Consider the following 25,672-nt stretch of genomic DNA (forward strand, 5'->3'; position numbering starts at 1 on the left):
CGTGCCATATCTTCAGGTCTCCCTACATGATTGGAGGTGCTCTATTCTGGCTCCTGTACTACCTTCTGCAATTCGTTCCTTCTGGCACTAACTCCTGTTTACCTGGATTCTGGTTCTCCTCTACACTACTAACTATTCACTGGCAAACCTGGTCTCCCACATTTCCTGCATCCTGCAGATTGTTACACCTCCTACCGATCCTGTCTCAGACCCTCCCAGCTTCCCAGGACCTAGCGTGTATCACTCATCTACAGATGTCCTCACCAGATTACCATCTAATTACACCAGGACTCTGGTGCTCCCCCCCCCCCACCTGCATACCTCTGCACTCCTAAGAGAACCTGATCCAGGACTCTCAGCTCACTTGGCCCTCAGTGCACTCTACCTGGCTGACCATCTCATCTCTGTGTATTCTAGTACCATCCTTTTCTAGGCCACTATCTCTGGGAATCTCCACTGGATCTTGCTTGTTACCCCCTTAGAGGGTCGCAAAGTCCATAACTCCTTGTGGGGATCCCTGACGAAAACCACCTCTTTATGGTTAGAGACAACTAAAGCCAATTCCACGGTCCTTACTAAACCCCGAATTGTGACAAATATCAGTTACTTTATTTAAATGTATATAACATTCCCATACCTTGAAAGAACTTGACATGTTTGATATTTTATTTACATTTGCCATTAAGCTGAGTATGAGTTGAAAGACCCTTCAATGAGATTACTTGTGGCTCATGGGTGGGCAAGCAGATGTTGATTAAAGTTGGGGCATGCGCACATTACGTAATACATGTAGGCATAGATGTTGTATATATTGGTTCTACTATCTGAATTTTATTTAACTGTGCACCCAATTGTCATGCCTATTTTTTGTTATCTCCTTCTGTCTCTGCACTGTTCTGTGTTTGCCATCACTTTGATCTTTTACATGTTACTCTATTGTTGTACCTTGGGAATGTGGTTTTCTTTGTTGTTCTTTTTCTTGGGAGGGGGGTTCTGGGTTGGCTCTTTTTTGTTTTGTTTGTATTTTCTAATCTTGAACATTTCAATAAAAAAGATTTGCTTAAAATAAAACATGTATGTATAAGGAAAACGCACCATATTGCTACTGTGTTCAACTTGCGCTAGCCTGCCTCTAGTAATCCCATTGCAGGGCACTTCAACTAGTATACTTTAAAGGCTGAAAACAGAGAACGATAGCTCCTACTCGGCTATCTTGACCAATCATCATCATTAATTTGAACATTTGAAGGGCACTTCAACTAGTATACTTTAATGGCTGAAAACAGAGACCGATAGCTCCCACTCAGCTACATTGACCGGTCATCATTCATTTAAACATTTTCACCCAACCCCCTTTATTCATTTCATGCTCACTCATTTTCTATATAACTTTAGGCCTAAGGTCTTTCTTTATTGCAAGTAATAATGTATTGCCTTTTGTCACCTCTGAAGTGTAATTTGCGATTACTTTTTCTTAGCTTAAAATGCATTTGGCATCACATAAAATCAGCAATGCCTTCAATTATACTTAACCTCATGTATCCTTTCCTATCTGCTCATTTAAACATCATGTTCTGCAAAATAACATCTTATCTTTATGGATCATGCACATAATAAGGCATCACGGAGCATTGGTTAGGACCTATGGCACTTGTCATGCACATCTACATGCATTTCCATATTTCCATAGGAAAAAAAAGTACACACGACCTGTTTTAGAATTGAATATTAAAATATATACAAACTTTAATGGAGAAATGTCTCTGCACACTTGTTTCTCTAAGTCTGTATTTAGAGTTGTATGCATCTTAAGATATGTGCAAACTTAAAAACCAGTGTAGCCGGAATAGAAAAATGCTGTTGGAACAAAAATCATCCTCATAAACTGTTTGATGAGGTTGATAATGATGACTGCCATATATTTACAGTGTAAAAAAATAAAATAAGTAATTGAAAAAAAACAAAACATGCTCCATGGATGGTTGAGGTAATTAATAAGACTGGACCCCTGGAGTGCCAACTATACCACCCAGATGGTTCCAGTTATAGTGGTTGTCCAGATTTGAACTCCAAGCTGCCTCTGGAGACTGCTGCTGTGCTGAGTGAGCTAGTCTGGCTGCCTAACAGCTCCCTGCCTGTGCTTTAGCTCAGTTTAACTGTTCTCTTGATGTTCCAGCTCCACCCTCTGACTTCCTATATAAGCCTTGCCTTTTCCTGTCTTCCTTGCCAGATTATTGTGCTCCAGCCAGTAATCTAAGTTTCTGCTGCATCCTTACCCACAGTTATCCATTGTTTGTGTACTGATTTTAGATTGTTCTCAACTATGCCTCTGCCTGAACTCTTTGCCCTATTTGCTTCACTGTATACTGAACCTGGCTCAGCTATCTTTGACCATTCTTATATTAACTAACCTTTAGTTAACTGATCACTTTCTTGCAACTGGACCAGGTGAGTGCTGGGGGGGGGGGGTTGTGTATGCTTGTGTCAGTATAATATATTAATGTGTGTATGTTAGCGGGGCAATATATGAATGTATGTGAGAAGGGGCCAATATATGGATGTATGCAGGTCCGGATTAAGGGGGGGCACAGGGGGCACGTGCACCGGGCCCCCCACTCTCTGAGGGCCCCCTTCTACCGGCCGGACACTGATCGGATCACTTGTAATTTGGTGATCTGATTCCTCTCCTGCTTGTGTGGCTGTAGGGCCCCCCTGACGGAAGCTCCAATGCACCATTGTAATAAATAAGCTGATGTGGGCGGAGCTCCGCCAGCTGATCACGTTTCACACTCGCCTATAGGTATGGTGGTTGCGGTGATGATTATAGACTGTTCCATGACTCCGGCCTGGAAGCCATCCTCTGCACAGAGTCTCTGCTTGGTGACCTCTTCTGGTAGGGTGTTGGAATTGATATACTCCACTATGATCTCTGTAGGGCCAACGTTCAGCCCATGCGGGCTTTGTAACCTGATCGCTGCATTTTTTTCCTCGTCGAGTATTAGATTGCGTAGTTTACTGCACATGCGCGAGTTTGCGCGATACCCAGAATTACCTCTCTCCCCGCTGAACCCAACAGAACACCAGCCACCATATATATGGAGAGGAAATGGAGGACTTATACGGGGGAGCCAAACCTCTTTTGGGGACAAGCTAAGCTAGAGCGGAGGCCGGGAAACATGAGTCTATATCAATACAAGGATTCTGTGCATAAACTATATCTGTCTTTATACTGCTTGCTTTTACCATCCCTGCAGGTTTATGACTAACTTCTGATTACATTATGAAACTTCAATGGGAATTGCTAATTGTCTTTTGAGATTTCCTGTTGAAGTTATTTGATACAGTTGGTGCTTTGTTTGAACAATGATATTGGATGACTGTTTTATATGAAGGACGCATTGTATATGAACTTTGGTTCTGGACAGACCTTTTTGGTATTGATTGATAGCGGTCATATCTGATCAAATGTTGTTTTATCATTTATGCTGTATTTTTGTCTCTGAACCTTTATAATTTGATTTGATTTGCATAAACTGGTATCATATATGCATCTTTCATTTGTGGTTCTGCGCAATTTAATTCTATATTAATCACTATGAAAGTTATTACTGAAGCCAGACACTTATATTACAGCTTTAATTAGAAATATATATATATATATATATATATATATATATATATATATATATATATATATATATATATATATATATATTTATTTATTGGAACAAAGTTGGGGTAGTATGTTAATATAATATGTGTGTGAGGGCCGGCAGTATGTAAATATAATGTGTGTGTGTGTGTGTGTGTGTGTGTGTGTGTGTGTGTGTGAGGGGGTTAGTATGTTCATATAATGTGTGTGAGAGTGGGGGAGTATGTTAATATAATGTGTGAGGGGGTATGGTAATAAAATGTGTGAGGGAAGGGGGGTTCTTAATTTAATGTGGGAGGCTATTCATTTAATGGTGGATTGCAGGTGAGGGCTAATAATTTAATGGGAGCTAATTTATTTGTGGGGTGATGGTGAGGCATTTTAATTTAATAGTTGGTCTATCAATTTAAGATGGGGTGATTGGATCTTTAATTTAATGCTGGGGTGGTTTAGTAGATAATAAATGAATGTGGAGCTGTTTGGGGAAAATGAGGTCTATTTATTAAATCTGAATATGAATATTTCAATGCCTGGAATGGTTGTGGGAAATGGTTGTGTTTTTTAAACGTAAATGCTATTTAATTTATGCTGGGGCTGTTTGGAGTGAGGGAAATAGGTTTAAATATAACATGGGAATACTATTGTTTTAATGCCGGGGCTGGTTGGAGTTTTCTAAATTACATGTACCCATTTTTTGTTTCAAACAGAGCCCCCAACATTTCAGGATCCAGACAGTATTGCCTGTCTATTTGTCTAAAATAATAACCATGTTACATCATAGGGGCCCCCCTGTCTAAAGTGCCCCGGGCCCCCCAGAGCCTTAATCCAGCTCTGGATGTATGTGTGTGTGAGAAGGAGACATTATATGAATGTATGTATGTGAGAAGGAGCCATTATATGGATGCATGTATGTAAGAAGGGGCCAATATATGGATGTATGTGTGTGTGAAAAGGAGACATTATATGGATGTATGTATTTATGTGAGAAGGAGCCATTATATGGATGTGTGTCTGAGAAGGGGCCAATATATGATTGTATGTGTGTGTGAGAAGGAGACATTATATGGATGTATGTATGTGAGAAGGAGCCATTATATGAGTGTATGTGTGTGAGAAGGGGCCATTATATGGATGTATGTGTGTGTGAGAAGGGGCCATTATATGGATGTATGTGTGTGTGAGAAGGGGCTAGTATATCTATCTCATGTCAGGGTTGGTTGGAGGGAAAGAAATCTATTTAGCAAATGTGAATATTATTATTTTAAAATGTTGTGGCAGGAGGGAGGCCTAATTATAAAACGTGGGTGCTATTGATTTAACACTGAGACTTATAAGAGTTTTCTAAATTTCATGTACCCATTTTTTTCCAAATAGGGCCTCCAATATTCCAGGATCCAGACAACCAGCAAATAAGTTAAAGTAACCAGCAGCCACAAGTGGTGACAGTGACAAGACAGGTAGGAGAGAGCAGGACAGTCTGCCAACTGTCCTGAATCTGGTAAGACAGTCCCGAACTTGGGTTACTGTTTCGCTTAGGACAGTTGGGAGGTATGTTCCGCTTCACCGTGTACTGCTTGTGAAGGCAGAACTGTGTGCACCTACCAGTAGTGCACACAGTATTGCCTGTGTAGTTGTCTAAAATGATAACCATGCTACATCATAGGGGCTTATCCAGACTAAGGTGTCCAGGCACCCCCAGAGCCTTAATCCAGCTCTGGGCCTGGGCATAAAAATATATATATATGGATTAAGCAACACCAGAGCCGTAACTTAGAATTCTAGCGCCCTGGGCGAGAAAGACAAATGCCGCCCCCCTAGCCCTCAATTGTAACCAAATTAACCTAAAATATTCCTAAATTGCGCCCCCCTTCAGCGTTGCGCCCTGGGCGGTCGCCCCTGACGCACAGCCCTAGTTACGGCCCTGAGCAACACTACAATAGCCTCTTTTTATATAGATAAATATATATTGTACCAAAAACCACCCTTTAAGGATGGGCCGCTGCTGTGTGCTTGCCCCCCGGGCTGAAATCTGCCAGCCCTCCCCTGACCACAACAGAGGTGTGCTTAACTTATGAGTGCAGGTCCTTGTGAACTTGCATGAGAAAGCCTCCAATCTGCCTCTCTAGATGCAAAGGGTCTCAAGTGCAAATCACATATAACTTTAAATATGGCTGAAAATTTTGGTATATGCACAGTACTCAAAGCTCATTTTTGTATAGGGCAAAAGTCTTACCTGAAATCTAAATCAGGCCAACAATCTGCAAATAGGTCTTCCTTATGTCATTATGGTACTTGCACTGTGACTGCAGTTTGTAAGTAACCCTTTGTGGGTTGCAGGGTGCAATGTCCCCATTCTTTTCTGTTGGGTAAAACTGAACAGTAAGTAGCGTTTTTATAATGAATGTGTTTAGAATATTTTCACCTATTTCTGGATTTAAGTCTTGGGTTCAATCAAGTTTTTATCAGATATTCATCCACTGTTTTAAATTCTGTTATGCTATTGCTACATTGATAGCTAAAGGAATTTGTATTAATTATGACTCACAAACCACTAAAAGTGCAGAAGCGACTAGCGCATTTCAGGGTGCCAGCCCTTTTCCTGAGCATTTGAAGAAAAAAGACATACAATTAATCTGCATCTACATTTGAATGTTGGTCACACTCTATAAAAGACACAGGGAACAGTAAAATTTTTACATCAAAGTCCAAACTACTGCCACCATAGGACCACCCCTTCAAATGTTTCTCCTAAAAATACTGCTTCAGCCTCATTTGCATCTTAAATTATCCATGAAACAGAGGTTAAATTAGGACTGTCTGTAATATATCTGTCATTTTCATGCAGTTGGTTGCTTTTATAATAGCTGTTGTAGTGTGCCTCAATATCTATTGTTCCTCTGAGGTGCAACTGGAGGGGGGAAAAATTTAAATTATAGGATGATACTCTATCTCTGGCACCTCTGAGCTCTGAGATAAATGGATTGTGTTCCTTCCTTCAAAGCAAAGCACCCCCCTGTAATTCACCCTCTCCACCCCTTCGCCCCATTTAAATAATCACAGTCATATACCTAATCATTACCCAGCAAGGAATGCCCACAATCTTTACATACACTACCATTTTGATTCAGAGATCCATGTGCTTCATCGTAAAATCATTTTTGGAAATAGCCATAAATGACCCTTATTGTCCTCTAATAAGTAATTATTTAGGACATTATTGGGACCTGGCCAAAGATTACATTAATGGGTGTCCTTCCTTTTGCAGTACTTTTGAGTCGGTTGCATCTTTTTATCCAACATTAAAGTTGATACAATTATCACTAAATAACACAACATTAAAAATAAAATGCAGACGGCAAGTTTCCACTGGTGTATTTTATGTGGGAGCGGTTTCTTTTTTTTTTTGTCTTAATGTGTAGGTAAAATTAGAGCTCTGGAAATAAATTTAGAGATTGAGAGATATTTGTGGTTAGGACTTGGGATTTGAGTACTTGGACTTTATAAATGTAATAAAAATATATACATATATATCATGTAAACAAAATTTTCAAGGATGTGCAAGAACATATTTTGAGAATGAAAGGGGAGCTGGCTGCCAAAAAGGTAAAAGCCACAGCTTTAAATGAAAGAATCCACATGCTCATTGCAGTGGCTACTATCATATATAACCAGGAGGAAAAGCCATAGAGTAGTTATTCCAATTGCAATGAAATAGAGTATGGATTTGTATCAGTCTGTTGTTCTACCGCCTACATTGTGCTCTGTGATCTTGTACTCGCATGAATTCTTCAAGGTCTGCATTAACTTGCGTGATATGCCACAATAATTCTGCTGCGGAAATCATGTTTTCCAAAATCTTTTTTTAGCGTTCTCTGTAAAAAAAAAACACATGTCAGAAGAAATTAAATGCAATGTTGGATATAATTTCTTTGCTTATTTTGCTGGCTCAATAAGATATATTTTAACTGTAGGTGACTTCTCCAAATTTCTCTGACCTGGTTGCATCTGTTATTAAAACGTTGTAATAGTTATAGCACAAATTTGCATAAATACATATTCAATGTAAACCTATTGGCTGCCTTCAAAAATCCCATCCCCTGTTTTAGTACAACATTCTGAATGTGAATGAATTCACACCATATGGCAGAGTAATTCTTGCTACAATTCTATTTCTAGGTTAAGACATTTCAAGCTTATACTGCTCTCCACATATACCCTAAAATATTTTTTATTTCCCCCTCTGCATTATGCTCATACTCTAAACCTATTTCACAAATATATTACATAACTTTTTGTAAAATAAATTAAAATAGATTCAATATACAAATACAATCCACAAAGAATACATACATATAAATAATAATGCTAATTTTGAATAGGAGAGCTGTAATTATGACTGTTATGTTTTTTGAGTTCTTAGCGTGACAGATGGCACATTAGGTAGCTAATAAATTATTAAAGAAAGCCCAAACAAATGTTATAAAGGATGACACAATAAGGACATTTTCCTTGAGTTATGTCAGGGATGTTTGAAGGTTACAGTTTATAGTTTGATATAAAATAAAATGAGTTCACCTTCCAGGAATAAACGTATGATGACTAATAACATCTTCTTATTTTAAATAACTAGAAGAGGATTTTTTTTTTACATAATAAACATTTCAAAAAGCTTACACTGCCTTAGTTTACAATTATTTTACAGATAAAAAAAGATCTATAAAGATACATTTTTTTGTAGCAATTATTTGTAATTCTTCGATTTCTTTTTTATTTTAATATGCAGTTTTTTTGTGTTTTAATTTTAAATATGGATGAAAGCCACTCTTGGAAGAAATGGCATCTGTAGCTATAATTAGTAATGATGCTATTTGGGGTGATCATTATAGGGGCAAGAAGAAATTTTTTCCATAATGTTTCATTTTCCTTTTTTGGATTAACATAACAAGAATTCTGTGATAAACTTGTCTTTTTTCAATCTCTCTAACCATATAATTATGTTTGTATGTATTTTGTTCATTTTAAATTCTTATTTGTTGTATTTTTACAATAATACATGTGAACAAAATTATGAGCTCAGTGTTGTTATGCCAGCCTAATTATATTTTATTTTATTTTAGTACTGGCAAATAACTTTTTATAAATATAAAATTAAGTTAGATTTAGAACACAATATATTTCATAGTCTCGATAACTTGATATCTCAGATGAAAGAACTTGCCTTAAGGTATAACTTGGCCTGTGAAGCTGTATACCACAATATTATCAATTCAGTATAAATAGTCAAATGTCTTTCAGATGAACTTTGCAGAATCTATGGGAGGTATCTGTCAAAGGATTCTTCCAAGAGCTGATAAAAAAAAAAAAAAAAAAAAAAAAGACCCACTACAGAAATAAATGGAAAGCCAGAATCAGATTATCTTGCTTCATTTGACTTAAATTGAATTTAAATGAAAATCTTGTAGTAAGTAAGTAATAAGAACACATGTGATTTCACTGCATGACTTTGCAATGTCTTTGAGAAATTATTTGGGGAAAACATAAAATACACATGTAAATCTGGGTTTAAAGCAAATAAAAGTGATATGGTAAATGAGAAAATGTTATCAAATAATCTTAAACTAACCACACAAAAAGGCTATTTTCCACCATGCAAATCAGTGGAGACACACATCAATATTATTAAAATTTGTCAGCATGAGAAAGAAAGACAGTGTTGGAGAGTGTACATTTATAATCATTATTAACACTTATTAAAGTAGGCATCCCATGAAAAATCAGGTGGGTTCTTTTTTACATAATCCACTGTGGCTATAATAATAATAATGTTGGTATTTAGTATGTCCACTTGTCTTTTTCTTCTTTAGGCGGGTATTAATGATTTATGATTCTGGACTTCCATGGTAACCACAGTCACATGGCACATGATGTACAGAGCAAAGAGTCTTTGGAACACTTCTTTGAGTTCTGACTTCACTGTGACATCCTCAATCTTCACCCTCTGCCATCACATGACATGCTCAGAGCTGTAAGCCTGTGTCTCTGACAGCCATTTGTGTTTGCTAGCCAGGAGATAGAGATTTGTAGGAGGATAGATAAGAAAAATGTCTATCAGATGCATACTTAAAAGGTACTTAACTTGCTATTTAAAGAAAAAAATAAATAAATCTAATATGTGGGATTGCTGATTACTGCTTTAACAATAACAGATCTTTAAAACATTGGACATTCATTTCTAGTGATACATGTATAACACTGTACCTTACTGACAAACGTAAGAAACACACAAAAAATTTATTTCTAGATTCTCCTGCTCTTCCTTTACATTCAGCAATCTACACATTAAGTTTTCATCCAAAATAAACCATTGTGAACTACAACAACAAACAACAAATAGGTGTAAATTGCGCTTATGAAAATTAACACCTCTATTATAGATACAAAATATGAGTCAGTATAAAATTAATACAACATTCATTAAACAAATTAATATAATGTAAGAAACATTTCAGCAAATCTTCTGTGTTTTATTTCATAAATGTCGATAAAGAGCACAAGTGAAAGACAAAAAAATAAATCTAAATTTCTGACTTATTTTAATTAAAAAGAAATAATCTTATGTGTTTGCCCTGCTTGGCTGATACAGGCAGGACCTAGAGACAAAGCACAATTGTCACTGGATACAGGCCAGGGATTTGTAAAAGAAGCATTTATCCAAAGTCGGAATACAAGGCAGAAGGTAGGGTCATGAGCAGACTATGATGGCCAGTAACAGGGTAGGTTGGTAACAGGTGGTCAGGACAGTGGTCAGAAAGCAGGCACAGAGATGGTTAGAAACAAATAAGGTCGGTACCATAGAGATAAATATATCAACCAAATCAGCACACAGAAGCACAGTATACAGTATGGACTGAGTATCAATCAGATAACTGATATACATCTTTTATATCTCCAATTTGTATGGACACAACTGGACTTTATAAGATCAAGTCTTCCCTCACATATTGATATAAGTTAGATTTGGACGCTGCAGTATAAGACAATTTATCAGATCATTCTAGTCTGGTGAGACCATCTGGAAGACATTTTCATGTTTCACAACATCATAAACTAACTACACCAATAAGCCTCTTTTTCACAATGTTAACGGGAGGAGATTCTCTTGTAAAGACGGATTTATCAACCCGAGAAATGAATTCAGAGTTGGTGAATGTATATTTATGATCATTATAAACACTAATTAACAACAACTAGCCTAATAAAATGGTCTAGTAGAGTGATAGATTTATAACATTACAACACACTGATTAAAGAGGAACAAGATCACAGGTTTTGTGATTTGTAACACAATTTTAATTAGAGACTCTGACCCAATTGTCTCTATTTTTACTAAATAATTAGATTAATTTTTTTATTGATTTTTTCTCTCTTTCTTTTTCTACTTGAAAGATTAGTGAGTCACCAAAAAGAGATAGCAAGAATAGTTCAGAACAGAGGACCCAGCTCTGATGGTGCTTGAGCAGCCCCAATATTTGTGATGTCACTAACCATGTTTCTGCATGGCATGGGGAGGGGGGAGTAATGTGAGCACACCAGTCATTTATAAAAGTTGGCACCTATAGCTCAGTATGTATAAAATCATGGCTCATTGGTGTACTAGGAACCACAGCATGGTTATTAACTTATATCACTAAACATTTGATGGCAAAATGTAATCTAATTCCACCCAAAATAAACATGTCAATTACTGTGCTATGAAATGAGCTAAAACAATAATTAAAAGACTAAAAGCCATATTACCTGCACTCTGTTGAAACAAAACATAAGTGGAAGTTGTCCAATCAATTTATAGGTTCATAGCTTAGTGCTTGAAAGGGTGGGATTATCCTGAAAGCAACAAACACAGAGAAAAATCCCCCAGCACACTGCTATAGCCAGCAAACGAGCTGCTATTTCTATTTGTAAAGGCAGAAATCTCAGTTGCAGATATTTGCAAATGTATGGTAGGCTGATTATTTTTGTGGTAGTAATGTATACCTGAGATTAGTAAAATATTTAATAAATTGTAAAATCAATATTTAATCAACTAATTGTCAGACAGTTGAGATATTTGGCAGAAATAGTTGTTTTGACATCCTCTCTTAACTAAAAAAATTTCAAAAAAATCTGAGATGGGTGGTGGACATTTCATGTTTTTTTTGGGTGATCTGATATGAAATGACCCCTCTCTTAAAAGACTTAAATTTAATAGAGCCTTTTCAAATAAATATTTCTAACTGTGTATTGGTTAATTGCAAGTGATTCTAGGATAAACCTGTTTCTTGTGTAGTTTTATATCTGCTGTATCTACTGTATTATGGGTAAGAAAGGGGCACTTCCGCATGCCAGCATCAGTGTCATCCAATTTAAATAACATTTTGCATATTTCTATTACTTTTTAAATTCTTTAGCATGTAAATAATTATATATAAGATAGATGATATATCTCATCTTGGCTACTTCATTCCCAATTTTGAAAACCTATTTCTTCAGTTATTAAAACAAGAGAGTGGTGGGAAAATTCAAATATATACACATCCCTTCTCCAGTATAATGATGGAAACCATGTTTCAGCTATCCAATAATAGGAAATAAAATGTATCTTTCCCTTGGTTGCCTGTTCATAGATGGCAGCAACTTAATGGTACCCCTAAGGAAGAAGCTCGTTGATAGACATCCATGAATGGCAGCCAGTTAATGATACAATATGGAACAAGAGTTTTGATATACATCCATAGAAGGCAGCTAGTTGGTAGTGCCCCAGGGAACATGCACCTTGATATATAGCCATAGATGGTAACTAGTTGGTGGTACACCAGGGAAGAAGCACCTTGATATATAAGCATATCTGGTAGCTAGTTGGTGGTACCCCAGGGAACAAGCACCTTGATGTATAAACATAAATGTTAGCTAGTTAGTGGTATCCTGGGGAACAACCATCTTAATATACATACATGGATGTAAACTTCCATAAGTCATATACATATATATACTGGGATATCTAGAAAAATAACAATGATCTGTCACTGCTCCAAAAACTCTAGTTAATTCTCCTTACAGCAGCTTGCAAAAACATCTATTGCAATTAAAATAAAAAAATAAGTGTCTAACAAATGCTCAAAGTACTAGAAAAATATAGGATCTGACTAATACTAAGTAGAAGAGTGGTTTAATAATTAATGTGGGAGAAGCTTTCTATTTCACTGATAGCCCTGAAGGATGCTTTTTTTTCAGACATACTAGTTCAGTTGTAGGCAACATGATATTTTTAGAGCCTCCAGAGTAGCAACTGGTCCAACACAGTGTCAGACTGGGGCATGAAGGGCCCACCGGGGGAATGCAACACTAGGGGCCCACCAGAGGGGGTGTGATCAGCCATCATAGAGGTGGGACCAGACACTAGAGGGGAAGTGGTCAGTCCACGAAGGACAGCTAGCACCTTAGTGTAGTATATAAAGAATGCAGTGTGTGTATAAAGAATACACATTCTTGACCTGCCCCTTAGATTGGGCAGAACAGTCACCAAAAATCATAATTTTCCCACTAGACCAGGATTGGCTAACCTGTGGCACTCCAGGTGTTGTGAAACTACAAGCCTCAGCATGCTTTGCCAATATATAGCAGCTTACTGTGCTGGAAGGGTATGCTGGCACTTATAGTTTCACAATACCTGGAGTACCACAGGTTAGCCAAGCCTGCACTAGACTCAGATCATTTGACAGACTGTCCTAACTGTTGTTGTCACTTTTACCACCTGTGGCTGCTGGTTTCTTTAGTTGCGGCTTGTCTGGATCCTGGAATGTTGAGGGCCCTATTTGGAAAAAATAATGGGTACATTTAGAAATGTCAATCATCCCTGCCATTAAATCAACCGCACCCACATTTAATAATTAGGCCTCTCTCCAGCCTCAACATTAAAGTAATAGTGATCACATTTGATGAATAGATCTATTTCCCTCTAACCAACCCCAACATTAAATTAATAGTATTCCCATTTAATAAATAAACCTATTACCCTCCCTCCAAACAGTCCCAGCAATAAATTATTAGCCTTTACGTTTAATACATCCATTTCCCACAACCATTCCTAGCATTAAATAATTAATATTCACATTTAATAGATAGCCCCCCTCCCCACACTCAGCCCCACATTCAATTATAGACCCAAACCAACTCAGCATTAAAGGTCCCATCACCCCCTCCCTATAGTGTTCTCTGTGCAGCCCCCCCTCACTATAGTGTAGCATAGACAGCCCCCCTCACTATAGTTTAGCATAGGCAGCCCCCTATAGTTTGGTATAGATAGGCAGCCCCTCTATGCCACACAGTAGTGCCCCCAAAACAATGTTATGCCACACAGTAGTGCCCCAATGTTATGCCACGCAAGTTTCCCCAATTCCTATTATGTCTGCAATAGTGCTCTCAATTCACACATGCATATATATATAAATATCTACTATATAAAAGCCTAGTGGCGTGTGTCTGTGTGTGGAAAAAAAAACAAGCTGCAGCGCCACCTGCTGGGTGAAGTTATATAATGACCTACTAAATTCTTAGTGTGTGTGGGAAAAAAAACTCAGAAAGGGCTGAAATTTGCTGCAGCGCCACCTGCTGGGCGGAGTTATACACTGACCTACTGAATTCTTAGTGTGTGTGGGAAAAAAACTCAGAAAGGGCTGACATTTGGTATACTAAGATGTTTTTAATTTGTTAATTTAATTTGTTAATTGTTAAAAGTGTTTATAAATATTTAAAAAATATATATATATTTCTTGAAGGAGAAGTGACAGTTGGGAGTGGTTGGTGGTTGCCGGGGGTGACAGTGGGGAGTGGTTGGTGGTTGCCGGGGGTGACAGAGCGAGAGGAGTGTGATACTCAGGACTGCTGAAAGAGATCCCTGTGTCTGGATAGACATCTGGATAGATGTGGCGATAAAGATGAAGGATGAGGTGATGGAGAAAAATGATGAGGTGGTGACATGTGGACAAAACCATGTTAAAAAAGAACGCTTACGTCGGGAAGTAACGCTCTTCCCCTGAGGAGGTCTGGCCTTGCCCCAAATACATGACAAGAACCTTTTTAACACCTTAAGTAGCTTGATTTGACTAGAATGCATGAGTATCATGCACGGGTTAACTTGTATATATATAGATAGATAGATAGATAGATAGATAGATAGATAGATAGATAGGTAGGTAGATAGATAGATATATAGTGATGGCACAAACAATATAAACAACTGGTTAAAGTATACTTACCCAAAAGTTGAGTGCTGCAGCCTCTCTGCTCCTTCTCCCTTCAGCGGCGGCGGGAACATCAGCTGACGGGGGAGGGGGCGGGTCACATGATCGCAGCTGCAATCGCATGTGAAAGATGACTGGCTATCAGTGACAGCCAGTTATCTGCAGCAACAGAACGCCGGAGAGAACTGCGGGCACACTGTTGTGGACAACGGGCCTCCAGGTAAGCTCCACCCACATATAAAAGGGGGTGTAGCCATAAGGTAGCCGGGCCTACCGTTGATTTTACCGGTAGCCCACTGGGCCAGTCCGACGCTGGTCCAACATGAGGCTGCACATTACCTTTGCAGAGAATAATCAGGTCATATTATGGATTCTCAACACCAGCAGTAGAGAAGTTTATAACTGGTTATTTGAGCTGGCCAAAAGATAACACTAGCCAATAACAGACCAACCTGCTATATACACTGTGTGACTGCACTGTATGTATTCACTCGGTGACATCACCATCCAAACACACACTAACCTGCTACATAGACTGTGTGACTGCGCTCACTCTGTGACATCACCATCCAATCACACACTAACCTGCTACATAGACTGTGTGACTGCACTGCACTCACTCTGTTACATCATCATCCAATCACACACTAACCTGCTCTGGAATGCCAGATCAGTCTGTAACAAATTGACATCTATCCATGATCTCTTTATTGCCATCACTGAAACCTGGCTATCTCCTGAGGACACTACCTCTCCAGCTGCTCTCTCTTTCGGGAGCTTGTCCTTCTCCCACACACCCAGACCTGGGGAACAGCAAGGTGGTGGCGTCGGCATACTTCTCTCCTCCTGCTGTTCTTTTTGGGTTCTTCCCCCTGAACCCTCCCTCTCTTTTTCCTCCTTTGAGGTACACTCTATCCGCCTATTCCACCCAGTCCACCTTCGTGTTGCTGTTATCTACCGTCCTCCTGGTCCTGTCTCACTTTCTCTCCTCTGACCTTCCCTCCCTGATCTTGGCGAATTTTAATATCCCTATAGACAATCCCTCAGACCCTGCTGCCTCCAAACTTCTCTCCCTCTCCTCCTCCCTTGGTCTCTCTCAATGGACCTCCTCTCCCTCCCACGCAGTGGCCACTCCCTAGATCTGTTGTTTTCACACGTCGGTACTGTCTCTGACCTCATTAATTCACCTTTTCCTCTCTCGGACCACCATCTCCTCTCTTTTAGCATCTCTCCACCCCTCTCATCGTTCCAGGCCCCCAAGGTTACTCTCACCAGGCGTAATCTTGACACAGTTGATCCTACCAGTTTCTCCTCCTCCCTAGGCTCGCTCCTCTCCCCCATCACCCCTCTTTCTTGCCCCGATAAGGCTGTCTCCTTCTACAATCACACTCTTACCGCTGCACTTGACTCTGTCGCCCCGGCTGTCACCGTCAAGCTTCGTCGGTCCCCGCCACAACCGTGGCACACTAAACTTACCCGCTGTCTTCAAAAATGCTCCCGCAGTGCAGAACGGCTTTGGAGAAAGTCACGCACTCATGCTGGCTTCCTCCACTTCAAGTTCATGCTTGCCTCTTATAGTTCGGCCCTTTCCCTCTCTAAACAATCTTTCTTCAAAGCTCTCATTTCTTCCCAATCCTCCTACCCCCGTCGGCTTTTTGCCACCTTCAACTTCCTCCTCTCCCCTACCCCTCTCCCACTCCCCACCACGCTCTCTGCTGTCGACTTTGCTACCCACTTCACTTCCAAGATTGAGTCTATACGTCATGACATCTCCCAGCAGTCCCTTCTTACCCCACCCTCTCCCTCCTTCATGCCCATTCTGTCCCCCTTCTCACCCTCCTCTGCTGCTGCTATCTCCTTTCTACCCTCCCCTCCAGCTAGCTCACCCTCCTTCTCTTCCTTCACTCCGGTATCTGCAGATGAAGTCCATACCCTTCTCTCTTCCTCTTCCCCCTCCACTTGCACACAGGACCCAATCCCCTCCCACCTCCTCCGATCCCTCTCTCCCGAAGCCTGCTCCCACCTTGCACACCTCCTCAACCTCTCTCTCCCCTCTGGAATCTTCCCCTCCTCTTTTTGACATGCTCTTGTCTCCCCCATACTCAAGAAACCGTCCCTTGATTCCGCCTCTCTCTCTAATTACTGCCCTATTTCGCTTCTTCCTTTTGCCTCCAAACTCCTTGAACGGGTTGTCTACAACCGTCTCACCTCCTTTCTATCCTCTCACTCAATACTTGACCCTCTCCAATCTGGTTTTCGCCCCCTCCACTCCACTGAAACTGCCCTCACTAAGGTCACTAATGACCTTCTCCTCACTAAATCCAATAGACACTACTCCCATCTTATCCTTATTGACCTCTCTGCTGCCTTCGATACCACGCACTCCTTTTGCAAACTCTCAAATCTTTAGGCCTATGTAACACTGTCCTCTCCTGGTTTTCCTCTTACCTCACCAACCGTTCCTTCTCAGTCTCTACTCATGACTCTACATTACCCCCTCTTCCCCTACCCATTGGTGTTCCTCAAGGCTCCGTTCTTGGCCCCCTGCTTTTCTCCCTCTACACCTCCTCCCTTGGTGTCCTCATCCACTCCTTTGGCCTCCAGTACCACCTCTATGCTGATGATACCCAAATCTCTCTTTCATCCCCTGACCTCTCCCCTTCCCTTCTGTCTCGTTTCTCCTCCTGTCTCTCGGCCATCTCATCTTGGATGTCCCAGCGCTTCCTTAAACTCAATATTTCCAAGACCGATCATATAGTCTTCCCCCCTGCCAGGACTCTCCCACCTCCCCCCTCTCTATTTCTGTTAATAACACTACCCTCGTTTCTGTCCCCCAAGTCCGATGCCTTGGGCTCATCCTTGATTCCCCCCTCTCATTTAAGCCTCACATTCTGTCTCTCTCAAAATCCTGTTACTTCCACCTTCGGAATATATCTAAGATACATCCCTTTCTCACCACGGAAGCCACGAAAACCCTTGTTCACTCGCTTATTATCTCTCGCCTTGACTACTGTAACCTTCTTCTCTCTGGCCTACCTGATTCTCGCCTTGACCCTCTTAAGTCTATCCTCAATGCTGCTGCCCGCCTCATTTTTCTCTCCCGCAGCTCTATCTCTGTGGTCTCCCTCCAACAGTCACTACATTGGCTCCCCATACCCTACAGAAATTTAAACTCCTCACCCTCACCTTTAAAGCTCTTAGTCAATCTTCCCCTCCCTACGGGGTCTATTTATGACCCTTCGTTTTTTTCAGTTGAAACTTTTCAATCCTTATCTCCTTGATAAGGATTGAAAAGTAACGGCAATGTATTAAAAAAAAATCTCAGGGACAGCAGTGACGATAACCTGCTGTCCCTGAGAAGTGACTCACGAGTGTATCGCAGTCTTATCTCCTTCCTGAAAGCTGCGGTGATCTTCTCTTGTGTTTGTTTTGTTTACTGCCCATGCGCTGACTGTAAACCAGGCATTTCATCTCCCACTGTCTGCGTTTCTTGTGAGACGGACAGCATTACTGGAGCATCAGTAAATTAATGAATGAAGCTCTACAATTTTTATGTTTAATAAAATTTACATTAAACTAGATGGGTATATTTCATGCTAAAATAAATAAATAAAGGTCTGGAAAAATAACATAAAATTAACTAAATGAATTTTTTACTACTTGTAGTTAATAGCAGAGGCAATCTGTCTCTCCGCAGCAGTGACCAGAGCAGTGAACTCTGGTGAACTCTGACATGTGACTGGGAGGGATCACATCCCTCCGCCCCTCCACACAGACGCCGACCATCTCTGCTGAGCTGACAGGTAAGAAAACTTTCACTTATGAAAATGTACGCCAGCTTCAGATGGCGTACATTTTCATGAAGAAATTGAGAAAGATTTCAATTGGCAGACTTTAATACATAGCGATACCATACATTGTTATGGGAAGCGCTCAGATAAACGGTAATAGGTGCAAAGCAGCAGATATCGCTAGCTTAATACATAATGATTTTACTAGTAAAGCCCCGAAAACGCTGTTTTCTGGGATTTTCAAGGGGGGAATACTTTGATAAATAGGCCCCTACATCTCCAATCTCATCTCTACCTAGACTCCTACCCGCCCCCTCCGCTCTGCCTCTGACCGCCGCCTCACTACTTCACTGATCACCTCCTCTCACTCTCGTCTTCAGGACTTTGCCCGGGCTGCTCCCCTGCTGTGGAACGATCTTCCACGTTCCATCAGGTTAGCATCTACTCTCAAAGGCTTCAAGCGTGCCCTTAAGACTCATTTCTTTATTCAAGTCTATCAGTCCTCCTAACTTTCTTGTCCTGGGTCTCTCCCCTAGTTAGTACCACCCTTTATGTGTCTTCCCCTTCCCTTTAGGGTGTTAGCTCTCATGAGCAGGGCCCCTTTCATTGTGTGCTCCTTCTACTGTTCCTTCACCCTCTGTACCTCTTGGCCTGCTTCGCTAGCCCTGTTTTCCCTGTTTTATTAATCTTCAGCCTTCTTCTTGCTGATTTCTACTATCCCTTTCACTATCTGTCAGATATAATCTTGCCGGGTTCGGTACACAGAGAGGCAGAGAGGTCCAATGGTTGAGGCAGAGGCGAAGTAGAGGGCAAACCGAGGTTGGTACATGAGTAGTAGATGCTGGTAATCAGGAACAGCAGCAGGAGCTAGATCACAGGCACAGAGCATAATAATCAGGCACTGGAGACAGGAACTGGCCAGGCTTTTATAGGAAGTCAAGGGGGTGCAGCTAAGACATGCTGGGACATCAGGAGATTACTGGAACTGAACTAGAACACAGAATACATGCAAGGAACTGTCCAGCAGCCAGAATAGCTCAGTCAGTAGAGCAGCAGCCCACAGAGACAGATGCCCTGGGTTCAAATCCTGACAGTACTCCCCTCCTTCCAGTACGTCCTCTGGACCTCTCAGGAGCTGGCTTGCTAGGATGTCTCTGGTGAAACAGTCTCGTTAATCTGGAGACATGGACATTTTCTGCAGGCTCCCACAAATTTTCTTCCGGACCATGTCCCCTCCATTTCACCAAGTACTGCAGCCTATTTCTGCAGATTCTGAAGGATCTCTTCAACAACAAATTCAAATTCCTCTTCGCCTTCCACCATGACTGGTGGTGGTGGGGCTGAAATACGGCCAGGGAAGGGGTTGTCTTGAAATGGCTTGAGCAGAGAGACATGGAATACCGGATGTATCTTTATAGAGGTGGGAGGTTCTAAGCGGAATGCAACTTTACCAATCTGTAAAAGGATTTTAAATGGCACAATAAACTTTTGACCCAATTTTGGTGAGGATATCCGCTGTTTAAGGTTCTTAATAGATAGCCAGACTTTGTCTCCAATAAGAAAATTGGGTCCATCTCTACGGTGTCTGTTGGCAGCTTGCCTGTAATGTTCCTGGGCTTCTCTCAAATTTACAATAAGCCTCTTTTGAACCTCTTGTAAACTGTTGGAATTGATGTGGAAACCGAAAGATTTGGAATGAACGCTGGATGGAGTCCGCAGTTGGCAAAGAAAGACGTCTGGGAAATTGAACCGTGTTTAGAGTTATTGTAAGAAAATTCAGCAGCCGGTAGAAAACTCATCCAATCCTCTTGAAGGTAGCTAATAAAACATCTTAAATATTGTTCAAGTGTCTGATTAGTCCTTTCAGTCTGTCCATTAGACTGTGGGTGAAAAGCCGAGGACAGATTCAGTTTTATTCCCAGGGCAGTTGAAAAACTCTTCCAGAGCTTAGAAGTGAACTGAACACCTCAATCCGAGACTATGTCATCAGGGATGCCATGAAGCCTGAATATTTCCTGAATCAAAAGCTCTGCAGTCTGTTCAGCAGTGGGTACTCCTTTAACAGGGATAAAATGAGCCATCTTATTTAGACGGTCCACTACCACAAGAATTGCTGTCATCCCTTTTGAAGGAGGTAGATCAACTATGAAATCATGACACACACACTACACTGCTACATAGACTGTGTGACTGCACTGTGTTCACTCTGTGACTTCACCATCCAATCACACACTAACCTGCTACATAGACTGTGTGACTGCACTGTGCTCACTCTGTGACATCACCATCCAATCACACACTAACCTGCTACATAGACTGTGTGACTGCACTGTGCTCACTCTGTGACATCACCATCCAATCACACACTAACATGCTACATAGACTGTGTGACTGCACTGTGCTCACTCTGTGACATCACCATCCAATCACACACTAACCTGCTACATAGACTGTGTGACTGCACTGTGCTCACTCTGTGACATCACCATCCAATCACACACACTAACCTGCTACATAGCATGTGTGACTGCACTGTGCTCACTCTGTGACATCACCATCCAATCACACACTAACCTGCTACATAGCATGTGTGACTGCATTGTGCTCACTCTGTGACTTCACCATCCAATCACACACTAACCTGCTACACAGACTGTGTGACTGCGCTGCACTCACTCTGTGACATCACCATCCAATCACACACTAACCTGCTACATAGACTGTGTGACTGCACTGTGCTCACTCTGTGACATCACCATCCAATCACACACTAACCTGCTACATAGACTGTGTGACTGCACTGTGCTCAATCTGTGACTTCACCATCCAATCACACACTAACCTGCTACATAGACTGTGTGACTGCACTGTGCTCACTCTGTGACATCACCATCCAATCACACACTAACCTGCTATATAGACTGTGTGACTGCACTGTGCTCACTCTGTGACATCATCATCCAATCACACACTAACCTGCTACATAGACTGTGTGACTGCACTGTGCTCACTCTGTGACATCACCATCCAATCACACACTAACCTGCTACATAGACTGTGTGACTGCACTGTGCTCACTGTGTGACATCATCATCCAATCATACACTAACCTGCTACATAGACTGTGTGACTGCACTGCGCTCACTCTGTGACATCACCATCCAATCACAAACTAACATGCTACACAGACTGTGTGACTGCGCTGCACTCACTCTGTGACATCACCATCAAATCGCACACTAACCTGCTACACAGACTGTGTGACTGCACTGTGCTCACTCTGTGACATCACCATCCAATCACACACTAACCTGCTACATAGACTGTGTGACTGCACTGCGCTCACTCTGTGACATCACCATCCAATCACACACTTTCCTGCTACACAGACTGTGTGTCTGCGCTGCGCTCACTCTGTGACATCACCATCCAATCACACACAGTGATATCAGAATAACTAAAAAGATGTCAAACTAGGGGAAATTACTCTTGTCAGGTGGGTGACCCCATTTGATGGCCTATGTTGCCCCAGGGTTCCTGTTGCCAGTCAGAGTTCTACATAGCACAGTATCTGAATATTTTAATTTTTAATACAACCCAGCAACTGTAAAGACTAACCTTTATGACTTTTTATATAAACTGGCCAATATAAACTGTCTACTGATAACCCTTTACAAATTGAATCTCAAGTCTTACGAATATGATTCTCTATTGTACATTAGCGTTTAATACAGTGAATCATCTGACTTGTTTCAAGGAAGTTTCTCTGATTTTCATCTTGTCATTGCATATGAGTTTCAAAAAAATGAACAGACAGTTTTACTTTAGTTTTAATAGAAATAATGATACCAATTCATCTTTGACAGATTAAAATATTAAAGGAAAGGAACTACGAGTTATGCAGAGTCTGATAGTGTATCTCGGAAGAAAAATGATTGTCTGAGGCTGTAATGTAACTTCGGCTAAAATAGCCAGTGTCAGCATAAAGAGGTGACATTTAGAGTAAAATCTAAGAAATTTCCATTTAAATGACTTTTTGCATGTTCTGTGCAATAATTTAAAAGTGTTACTTCCAACTTTAAAAGAAAATTTAAAACCCGATAGTTTATTTCGCCCTATTATTAGTAGTAAAATAACAATCAGAAACAAGGTTGAAAACATATTCTAAAATATTACAAAACAGCATAATATATAATGTATAAATATTTACAAATGTATGCCTTTATCTACTGATACATTACATACCACATACTGATGAAGTCCTTACTAGCAAAAGTGGCTGACACCTTTTTGCATGTCCGGTTGGCAGAGCTGAACACAACGTATGCTATGCAGCACACCAACTGCACTCAACACATTGTCATGCTACCATGCAAAGCACTCAGAACTACTATTAGGTCTTGTTAACATGCACAAACTGTGCTGCCTGAAATCCAAAGAGCATCGCACATTAACAGCGAGTGCCCTTGTTTACAGACAGAGCGCACGCTAAAGGGTTCAATAAACTCTAATGTTCTGAGAATTTACAACACATTTAAAGCACCCTGAATGCCTCATTGGCTCTCTATTGGCTTCCACGTACAATGTACATATACATGTACATGTAAGAAAAAAATTATTAAAGGACAACAACCTTAATTTTCCATCACAAATAGGAAAACACATAGCCCATAACTTTAAATTTGATATGACTGAGTGTCTGCTTCAGAGATGGAATAGTTAAAGCTAAATCTAATGGTTAAACTTGGGTATTGAAAATATTCTGCTTTGCTCAACCTTGCACACTGGATTTTTTTTCGAACATGGCTTTAATTTTTAATCCTATAATCTCCAGATATTTCAGTTCAGAGGTAGTATAGCATGGGCAGCACAGTGGCGTAGTGGTTAGCATGTCTGCCTCACAGCACTGGGGTCATGAGTTCAATTCCCGACCATGGCCATATCTGTGTGGAGTTTGTATGTTCTCCCTGTGTTTGCGTGGGTTTCCTCCGGGTGCTCCAGTTTCCTCCCACACTCCAAAAACATACTGGTAGGTTAATTGGCTGCAATAAAAAAAAAAAAAAAAAAAAAATTGACCCTAGTCTCTCTCTCTGTCTGTCTGTCTGTGTGTGAGTGCGTGTCTATAGTAGGGAATTTAGACTGTAAGCTCCAATGGGGCAGGGACTGATGTGAATGAGTTCTCTGTACAGCGCTGCGGAATTAGTGGCGCTATATAAATAAATGATGATGATGATGATGATGGTCCAGAGAGGGTTCTAGGAGTTTCAAGGGTTAATAGCATACTTTTTCAAACATTCCAATACTGGGTATACCCCTATGTTTTAATGTGCCTTTCTTAACAGTGCATTATTTAGTAATCTGCAAAACAACCAATGAGCTCTAAAAAGTTTTAGGCCTTTATGCAAGTAAGGAAAGCTCCACCCCTATTTGCAATGTTAAATATGTCTGCTTTCAGGAAAGGGATGGGACTGATAGCATCCTGGACATATATTGGCACATTGTTTAGTTTATTATTATTATTATTATTATAATAACATATATTCAAGTGGGGTAACTTGCTCGCACTCCCACACATGCTTATATAACTTGATATATATTTTTAAACATTATATAAAACAGCTTACAAAGTACAATTAGCTTCGCAGATTATAGAGAACATAAAGACTCTTTAAAAAGGCTTCAAGATTGACAGCTATTAATAATTACCTTATGTTTCAAGCAATCACTTGTGCTCTATCTCAAGTCCTGCCAAGATTAAGGGTGACAATTGTATTCTGTTGGAAAAGAAAAGAAAGCATTTGATTGTTCATGACATTTTGTTCAGAATCAATCATCGCCAGCTCAAGTTAGACTGATCAAGACTGCTGTATACGAGATTTGCCGCAATTGGCAAGGCTCAGAGCTGTTTCCACGGAACTGAACATAATGATGGATTTATCACTGCAATCATCATGGTATAACAGAGGGTCCCCTGAGGAGTAAACTGGGCAAATTGATTACAAGATACCTCAAGATAGAAGAGATCTTTGTTTACCAAGGCTCTATGTGTTACAGTCAGTGCCTAATTTACATGTACACTTTTGACATGAACTCTACATGCAAAACTTTTTATATATTTTTCATCTGTTTATCTGCACTACAACTATAGTAACCAATTAGAATTTAGTTTGAACTTATTTAGTCCAAATGCCTCATATATAAAGCGCTTGATGTGCATTGCAAAATGCCTTGATTTAAACTCCAATCAATGTGCCTGAACGGGTCACCCAAGAAACATCAAGGTACAAGTCTACCCTCTGCTCTCACGGGATGTCCCTACGAATTAGATGTGCATCTAGGTGAGAGGAGAGGTAGAAAAAAATCTCAATAAGCTCAATGTGCAAAAGTCTAATGGTTACATGAAACTTCACCCTTGTTACGGTTCTCAGGAGTTTTCTATCAGTCAGAGTTAGAGGAGGCCTTCCGAAGGCGTGGAGTCTAACGAACCCCCCGGTCTTCATCAAGTACCGCCGCAAGGCGGGATGGATTTTGTTGCCGGAGGTCCGCAGTTCGCAGTTCTTAGGTTACCCCACTGACGTGATAGGTGACAGACGGTTGATAAGAGATCCGGCAGAATATAGGAGAATAGACTCTGTAGAGGTAGTGTAGTACGGCACAGAGGAGCAGGATCAGTTATCTGAAGAAACACAGCATATACAGAAGAATCCAAGCCGTATACAGTGGAACTCTGGGTCGGATACACTGAGGACACACCAAACTCAGGAGAGTCGCTGGGTCGGATACACAGGTGAACAGGCAGCAGAGTAGCCAATAAGGATAGCCAGGTCGGATACACTGGTGCACAGCCAGCAGAGTAGTCAATAAGGATAGCTGGGTCGGATACACAGGTGCACAGTCAGCAGAGTAGTCAATAAGGATAGCCAGGTCGGATACACTGGTGCACATCCAGC

The 25,672-nt window shown here is 40.6% G+C and overlaps 1 long non-coding RNA gene across 2 annotated transcripts in view; it reads right to left on the reverse strand.

Annotated features, from left to right (window-relative positions):
- The window catches only part of LOC142142623 (uncharacterized), a 123,412-nt gene that overhangs the window by 49,512 nt on the left and 48,228 nt on the right, over positions 1 to 25,672 (reverse strand). Inside the window, exons 2-4 of one of the 2 annotated variants that reach the window (XR_012689247.1) lie at positions 24,429 to 24,496; positions 8,871 to 8,999; positions 7,406 to 7,524 (exon numbers count right to left, since the gene is read on the reverse strand). This is a non-coding gene — a long non-coding RNA (uncharacterized LOC142142623). Of the gene's footprint in view, positions 1 to 7,009; positions 7,525 to 8,870; positions 9,000 to 24,428; positions 24,497 to 25,672 lie in introns of those variants that run through there. The other variant, XR_012689246.1, reaches the window with a different exon arrangement.

Source organism: Mixophyes fleayi, chromosome 3 (assembly GCF_038048845.1).
Source record: "Mixophyes fleayi isolate aMixFle1 chromosome 3, aMixFle1.hap1, whole genome shotgun sequence".
In the NCBI taxonomy this organism is placed as follows: Eukaryota; Metazoa; Chordata; class Amphibia; order Anura; family Limnodynastidae; genus Mixophyes; species Mixophyes fleayi.